The following is an 8854-nucleotide window of genomic DNA, read 5'->3' on the forward strand; positions in this document are numbered from 1 at the left end:
ATCATGATACATAATGTCGATCACCAGTACAAAGTGACAAGTAAAAATATGATTCATACAAATACTAGTGTCTTGTTTTGACTAAATTATACACTAACCAGAAGTTGCACATACATGAAAATCTATTTTGCCGAAAATGATAAAAACACATTTAAGCGGAATCGACTCATGCATCTCATACTGCTCTCATGATCCTAAAGAAACATCTAGCAACGCGGCCTTATGAACTTGGCGGCATAAGAAATCCAAATAATTCCACATAATACTACATAATTAGTGCATCTCCAACGCCGACCCTCAAATCGTCTGCATACGTCCGGACTGCGCGGTATGGACATGTTGTGTCATCCAACGCGGTCCTGCGTCCATCCGCAGGACGGTCCGGACGCACTTTCTCCCACAATCCAGTGGCAAACGTGGGTGGGTGGGTGGGGGGATTTGCGGGCGTCCGGACAACAACCGCACCCGCTTCTGACCACTCTGGCCCTCCCAAAACCCTCCCCCCTCGTCCGCGCATGTTCCCTCCCGCCGCCAGCTGCCTGCATCAAATATAGAGCATTCTCCGTGTATTCAAGCACTTGCCCTTTTATCACCACTGACAAGCTATCATTAGACATACCCATACTAGCTGAACCATACTTTCCAATGTATTATTCATTGAAAAGAGCATCAAATGTTGTATAATCATCTGTGCAGCAGTGCCAGTCAAAGATTTCAAGTTTTCCATATACTGTGGTATGGCGTTGGAAAAGTTATTATTAGATAGATCTAGAATAAGAACATCCTGAAGTCCCATTATTTCATTTGGGATTTGACCAAAACAGTTGTTTGATCTTAATCATAGCATAATCAAACCGGGCATGGATTTACTAATCCAACTAAGTAACTCTTCACTGAATTTGTTTTGAGTTAGATCAAGGAAGGTAAGATTCTGGTATTGTCGTAGGAACAAAGGAAATCCACGTGAAAACGGTTGTTGCTTAGAAGAAGACTAGTGATTTTCAAGCTGAAAGAACTTAATGAACTGCCTCCTGTAGGGTTGTTGCTAGATTGGTTCTGCGGTTTCAACTCTTTTTGGCCACAATCAGGAAGTTCTTTTGAAAGCATATTGTTCGAAAGATCCAAGACCCGAGTTGTTGCAGTCAACAAATTGACATTGGAATAGTCCCGGTTATAGAATTTGAAAACAGGACTGCAACCTCCAAATATGGAGCTTGGAAATTTGGCACAAACCCATCTAAAGAGTTTCTTGATATGTCCAATAACTCAACTGTTCTTAGTAACTTGGGTATCAAACCAGTCAGTTGATTTGAATGCATTGAAAGCGCAACCAGTGACATGAACTCCAGATTTAATGGTAACTCACCACTAAGTTGGTTTGAGGATAAGTCCAAATGTTTAGCTTGAGTAAAGGTTTTCAAAAACCAATCTGGGATCCTGGTAACTAGACCTGTGTTTGAAATTTCAAGTTCACGGATGCTATTTTGTCATCGAAACCATGTAGGAAACCTGGGACCCAAATTACAAGATGAAAGCCATGCAGTATCCAAGTTGAACGGAGGCACCCAATGCGAGTCCATAATAAGTTCCAACTTCTTATTAAATAAGTAGATGTACTTTAACTGTTGGGCATCCTGTCCATCACCTCTGTTATGTCCCCGCTGATCATGTTGTAGCTAAAATCTAAAGACCTTAAATTACACATGTTTTTGAGTGTTCCTGGTATCATCCCCTGGATGTTGTTGTCATCAATGCTAAAGGTCTCTAACAAGGTCAAGTTTCCCAACTCGTCAGGAAACGTGCCTGATACTCCACAAAGCTCTAAGCGTAGGCTCCTGAGGCTAGTCACATCCCAGAACCAATTGTGTGCAGCCGGACTGTTCAAAGAGTTGTATGAGAGGTCAAGCTCCTCAAGAATCGTAAGGTTGTGGTGTAGAAGTGATGATGGAGTATTAATCTTATGAAGACCACATGAAAACAGAATCATTACAGTCAAATTGGGGATGGCGCTGACGGTATGGAACCAGTCAACGACTCCACTCAGGTAGACGGAGCCCATGTTAAGATGTTGTAGGGATTGAAGACGCGCTAACCAAGATATATCCATTGAGTATAGATCAGCGTGCATGTATTGATCATGGTACATGAAGTAGCCGTGTATGTCAAGTTGTACCAATTTGGAGAGATTGCCTAGCTCTACCCCGAAAATGCATGTTGGAGAGGTTGAGATAAGTCAAACTCTGGAGAGAGCCCAAGAATCCCGGCATAGCCATTTCACCTCCAAGAAGAATATTCCCGCTCAAATCTAGATGCTTGAGATGTTGGAGAGCAAGCAGCGAAGAAGATACCTGTCCACGTAGCTAGTGGTCTTTAGGGTAACCATCGAAACCAAGGAAATCATAACTTGTTGGAATTGGATCATCATAGGGGAGGTCAAGCATGAGGACGTGGCCTGTCCGGCTGCAGGTGACGCCGCTCCACCGGCAGCAGTCGTGCACACCTTGCTGCCATGAGACAAGGAGATTGTCTGGGTCACGCGTGATGCCGGCCTTGAAGGAGAGCAGCGCGGCTCTCTCGGCCGGGATGCAGCTCCCGTTGGATATTTCGCTCGTGCTGTCAACGGAGTAGGCGGTGGTGATGGCTGCAGCTAGGATGGTTAGGAAGAGGAAGCTCGCTGCGGCCATGGCGTTGTTGCTCTGGGGTCGGCTAGTGTGTGCTGGCAGTGGCATGGAGGGGATGCCGAACGAAAACATGGTCATCAGTGGTGCAGTTTTTACCTAAGAAGAAGTGTCGATCAAAGGAGAAATGTTGTTGTGTGGTGTATGTTGTAGAGGCTATCGGTTACCACAACTTCGGATGAGTCACACGCTAGCTAGCTGGCCCAAGCGAAAACATGGTCATGGTACAGTTTCCATCAGATCAACTTTCAAAGGAGAAAAAACTTGCAGGGGCTATCGTCTACCACAGATGTGACCGTCACTCCATCACTCTCTTGTGGACCCAAGATGTGAACATTCATGGTTCAAACCAATCAAATAATTTTTCTTGAGAATCCCAATCAAATATTCCCCCCGTTCCATAATTTAAGAGGTTTTTTAACACAACATTAGTGCCAAAAAACGTCCTACATTATGAGACGGAGGGAGTAAATTGGTGGAGGATGTTGGCCCAGCTACATGCTGTGTCGACTACTTTGAGGCGACACGTGATGACAACGACGACCAAGGGAAGCTTCTGCTAGCCCAGTGCACCGCAGTGCAAAGCTGACCTTCTGTTAGCAATCCTTCACTGGACATAAGTAGTACCATATGGGTATATTAGCACTTGTAAATTGTAACAACCACACAAGAACGCACGTATACAAACCACACGATCGATCTATACTTTGATCGATGGATTCAGCAATCAGCACCAGCAACGCAGGCATACACTTTATTTGGGAGGGCCTATGTCTCACGCGACTGAGAATTTGTAGTCCACCTAACACCCGTATGAACCGATACACTAATCAATGGGAGGAGACGCTTTCATTGACTATGAAAGCGTCTGAGACGACTTCGTCAATCTCAAAATGATGTATCGACTCAGTCTCTCGTTGGTATTCGGGTAATGTGTGTGTGTGCGTGCGTTCATACTTCATAGGGACAAGTGTACGTGCGTATGTATAAGCCTGTGCGTTCGTACGGTATAAAAAAAAGAGGAACACACACATAGTTTATTTTATTTATTATATATGAGTGCCTATGCTCAGGCGACTGTAATTTCTCAGTCGACCTGTTAAAATAGGTTTAGCGTGTCACGTATATAATGTGTATATGCTGATCATTATATATAGAAAGATGTGGAGAGGCTTTGCCCCACGGGAAAGCCTAAACCTATTCTCAAACTTGGTATTAGAGCCTACCTAGCCGCCGCCGCCTCTCCTCCCTCCGCCGCCGCCACCAGCCTCTCCTCGCGGCCGCCGCGATGTCCAAGTCTCCCGCCGCCGATCAGTCCTCCTCATCGGCCGCCGCGATGACCACGTCCTCCGCCCTCGCCCTCACCACTATGTCCGCCCCCGTCATCACTCCACTCTCGGCGTCGGCTCCCGTCCCGTCCTTCCGCCCACCACGGTCTCTCTTGATCGCAGTAATTTCATGCTGTGGAGGGCTCTCGCCCTTCCCAACTTCGCCGGCGTACGCCTCCACGGGTTCCTCGATGGCTCGTCCAAGGCGCCGGAGCCGACCGTGACGACAGGCACCGGTGATGCTGCTCGTACCATCACCAACCCCGAATACGAGCAGTGGTGGACTCTTGATCAAAAGGTCCTCGGGCATCTCCTCGGCTCCATGAGCGTGGAGATATCCACGCAGCTGATCAGATGCAGGACGGCGGATGCTGCTTGGGCTGCCATGCACACCATGTTCGCCGCCGAGAACAGCGCCGGCGTGCGCAACCTTCGGCGTCAGATTCAGGCGCTACGCAAAGGAGATAGACCCGCCGGCGAGTACATGCAGAAGGTTAAATCTCTCGCCGATTCGATGGCCGCCGCCGGTTCTCCTCTTCGCGATGACGAGATCATCGACTACATGCTGACCGGGCTCGGTTCGGTGTTCAACCCCATCGCTGCTTCGATGAACTTCGTCGGCGTGCCGGTCACGTTTCCTGCGTCCTACTCCAGTGTCCTCCACTACGAGGCCCTACAGCAGCAGCAATCGGAAGTTGAGGACTGGCAGTCCTCCGCGAACGCCGCCTCCCGGCCGGCCTACCATGATCACGCCAGTTGTGTGCCCGAGTCCGGACACCCAGGTGGCGGCCGCTCCTCCACTGTCTCTCTTTCGCCTGGATCGGGGAGCTACGGCTCTGCCCAGGGCGGTCCCCCTGGCCGTAACAACGGCAACACCGGCGGCAACGGCTGCAATGGAGGAGGCAATGGGGGTGGCCGCCGTCGCTGGTGCCCTAGGTGCCAGATATGTAAGAACTGGGGACATGAGGCGTCGGACTGTCGCAACCGCTATGACCACGACCACCGCGCCGCCAACTCTGCCTCCAACTCCTCCTCCACGCATGAACCACCGCACTGGATCCTGGACACCGGTGCGACGGACCACCTGACGAGTGATCTCGATCGTCTTCACTTCCATGAGCGCTATGGCGGGAAGGATCAAGTGCAAGTGGCGAATGGTGCAGGTTTGTCTATTTCGCATATTGGTCATTCCACTATACCCGGTTCATCCCTTCGCTTACGAAATATTCTTCGTCTTCCACATATACATCAACATCTATTGTTTGTTTATCGACTTGTTCTTGATAATGATGTTTTTGTGGAATTTCACCATTTCTTTTTCCTTGTTAAGGACACGGCCACGCAGAAAATTCTTCTTCGTGGTAGAAGTTATGGCGGCCTCTACCCCATCCCGTTTGGTCGCGCGTTGTCTTCCTCCACTCGCCAAGAGTCTCTCAGTGTCAAGACCACTCCGTCTCAGTGGCATCAGCGTCTCGGTCATCCCTCGAATAATATTGTTCAAAACATTGTTAAAAGCAATGATTTAGTGTGTTCGTCTGAACGTCATCTTTCCGTGTGTGATGCTTGTCAGCGTGCTAAGAGTAGACAATTACCATATACTTTATCCACTCATGTTTCTACTATGCCTCTTGAGTTAATTCATTCTGATGTTTGGGGGCCTGCCCTTGCCTCTTCCGAAGGCTATAAGTATTATGTGAGCTTTGTCGATGATTATTCACGTTTCACTTGGATATATCTTCTTAAGCACAAGTCTGACATTGAGCAAGTATTTTATGCCTTTCAGGCTCATGTTGAGCGTCTTCTTTGCACTAAAATCATATCCGTTCAGTCCGACTGGGGTGGCGAGTACCACAAATTACACCGCTATTTCCAACGCACTGGGTCGCTCATCGTGTGTCCTGCCCACACACCTCTCAGCAAAATGGGATTGCTGAACGCAAACACCATCATCTTGTGGAAACAGGTCTGGCCTTACTGGCCCAGTCGTCTCTCCCTTTACGGTATTGGGACGAAGCTTTCCTTACTGCATGCTACCTGATTAATCGCATGCCTACACCTGTTCTCCAACAAGATACACCCTTGTACCGTCTCCTTAAGGTCCAACCCGATTACACCTTTCTCCGCACCTTTGGGTGCGCCTGCTGGCCTAGCTTGCGCAAATATAACGCCCACAAGCTTGCTTTTCGGTCCACTATGTGTGTGTTCATAGGCTATAGCCAATTGCATAAGGGGTACAAATGTCTCGACCGTTCCACGGGCCGTATCTACATCTCCCGTGATGTTGTGTTTGATGAGTCTGTGTTTCCATATGCCACCCCTGGGGTCACCGTCGATATCTCCTCCTTGGTTGATGTTCTCTCGTTTCCTTCCAATGAGCCGGTTACGGGTGACCATATGCGTAAATATGACTTATCCTACCTATCTACTGATCCGCTTGTTCCAGGCCCTATTGCTACTGTGCAGGCAACCGAGGACGCCGCTCCTTCCTCCTCGGCGATCAACGTGCATGGCGCATGCACGTCGCCCGGCTCTTCGGCTGCCTCGTCGCCCGGCCCATCATCCACGATGTGCCCACCCTCCGCGGGCCGCTCGGCTGGTCAGCCCGCTGCGGACGCGCCGACCTCCCCGGCCGCGTCACATGGCCCATCATCAGCGCCCGCGCCAGCCTCCCGGGCCCATCGCCGGCCACCTCACCGCTTGCTGCTACGCCGTCCTCGATGCAGGAGGCTGCTGCTCCCTCCTCGCCGTCCGACCAGCTTGCGTCGCCTTCTGTTGAGGGCAGCCCTGTCCCCTCAACCGCGACGCCTCCAGCTGCTTCGGGTCACACGATGGTCACGCGTACCCAAGATTATACTCGTCGTGCGCTTGTCCCAACTGATGGAACTGTCCGCTACGACCCTCGCCGCCGTGCTTTTCACGCTATGCCCGTCTCTCACCGCGATGCCCTCCGTGAGCATGCTTGGCACACAGCAATGATGGATGAGCTCGACGCCCTTTGTCACAACAGGACTTGGGTTCTTGTGCCTCGTCCGCGTGGTGTTAATGTCGTTGGGAGCAAGTGGATCTTCAAGACTAAGCATCGTTCGGATGGCTCCATTGATAAGTATAAAGCTCGTTTGGTCGCGTGTGGTTTCACATGACAGCTTGGCCTTGACTATGGTGATACGTTCAGTCCGGTTGTCAAGCCGGCCACCGTTCGACTGGTTCTTGCTCTTGCTGTGTCTCGCGGCTGGATCCTCCGACAGATTGATGTCAGCAACGCTTTCCTTCACGGTTACTTGTCTGAGGATGTCTACATGCAGCAGCCACCAGGTTTTGAGGATGCTCGGTATCCCTCTCATGTGTGCAAGTTGCAGCGGGCTCTCTATGGACTTAAACAGTCTCCTCGCGCATGGTATGCTCAGCTCAGTTCCCGTCTTCTCTAGTTGGGTTTTGTTCCCTCCCGAGCCGACGCCTCTCTGTTTTTCTTCCGCCATCGGGATGTTCAGATCTATATGCTTGTCTACGTGGATGATATCGTTATTGCTGGCTCTTCTCCATGTGCAGTTGACGGTCTTGTTCATTCACTTGCGGCCACCTTTCCTATCAAGGATCTTGGGCCGTTGGAGTACTTTCTTGGCTTGGAAGCGTCATACAATTCAGGGCGGATGACCTTGACACAACGGAAGTATGCCATGGATCTTTTACACCATGGGAACATGGAGAATTGTAAGCCCACTTCCACACCGTTGTCTACCTCCGACCAGCTTGCACGGGTGTCTGGACAGCCTCTTGGTGCCGATGATTCTTTCCGGTATCGCAGTGTCATTGGTGGATTGCAGTATTTGACTCTCACTCGCCCAAATATTTCATTTGCAGTGAACAAGGTATGCCAAATTGAATGGTAACTCACCACTAAGTTGGTTTGAGGATAAGTCCAAATGTGTAGCTTGAGAAAAGGTTTTCCAAAACCAATCTGGGATCCAGGTAACTAGACCCGTGTTTGAAATTTCAAGTTGACGGATGCTATTTTGCCATCGAAACCATTTAGGAAACTAGGGACCAAAATTACAAGATGAAAGCAATGCCGTATCCAAGTTGAACGGAGGCACCCAATGCGAGTCCATAATGAATTCCAAGTTATTACCAAATAAGTGGATGAACTTTAAATTCACCAAACCAGCAAAATGATCTTCTGATATCACACCACTCAAGCTGTTCTTTCCAAGGTATAAGTGAGTCAAATTTGTAAGCGCACCAATCTCTACGGGTAGTGAACCACTCAAGTTGTTGTTTCCAAGGTCTAAGTAAGTCAAACTTGTAAGCGCGCCAATCTCCATACGCACCGGACCGCTCAAGTTGTTTTCATCAAGGCCTAAGTAAGTCAAATTTGTAAGTCTGCTAATATCCACAAGAACTGAACCGCTCAACTGGTTGAAACTGACCTCAAGCTTGTTTAAGCTAGTAAGGGTTGACGCAAATTGTATGGTCGTGCGAGAGAGGTTGGCACCGGACAAAATGAGCTCTTGCAAATTATTGCTAAAATAGTTGGGCATCTTGCCAATCACCTCTTTTATGTCCCCGTCGATGCTGTTGTTGCTGAAATCAAGAGACCTTAAATTACACATATTTTTGAGTGTTGCAGGTGATGCCTGGACCATGACGACTTATGGGCGGCGGTTGAAATCTCTGGATCCAGATTCGAAGGCGAGGATGGGATGGGAGAGAAGTCAATGCCCGATCTCGCGAAGCGCGTAGATGAGCGTCGCCCTGACTCTGAGACCGTGCTCCGACCTTGCGTCGTCGCTTCAGTTGAACTGGATCCTGCCGGCGAGACAACCTCTTCCCCTTCCGCAAAGCCACCGGAGC

The 8854-nt window shown here is 49.5% G+C and overlaps 2 pseudogenes; both read right to left on the reverse strand.

Annotated features, from left to right (window-relative positions):
- Positions 1–344: 344 nt before the first annotated feature.
- On the reverse strand, positions 345–8646 carry LOC119357143 (annotated as a pseudogene).
- Positions 1612–2769, reverse strand: LOC119295167 (annotated as a pseudogene).
- Positions 8647–8854: the final 208 nt, after the last annotated feature.

The sequence above is a fragment of the Triticum dicoccoides genome, chromosome 1A (assembly GCF_002162155.2).
Source record: "Triticum dicoccoides isolate Atlit2015 ecotype Zavitan chromosome 1A, WEW_v2.0, whole genome shotgun sequence".
Classification (NCBI taxonomy): Eukaryota; Viridiplantae; Streptophyta; class Magnoliopsida; order Poales; family Poaceae; genus Triticum; species Triticum dicoccoides.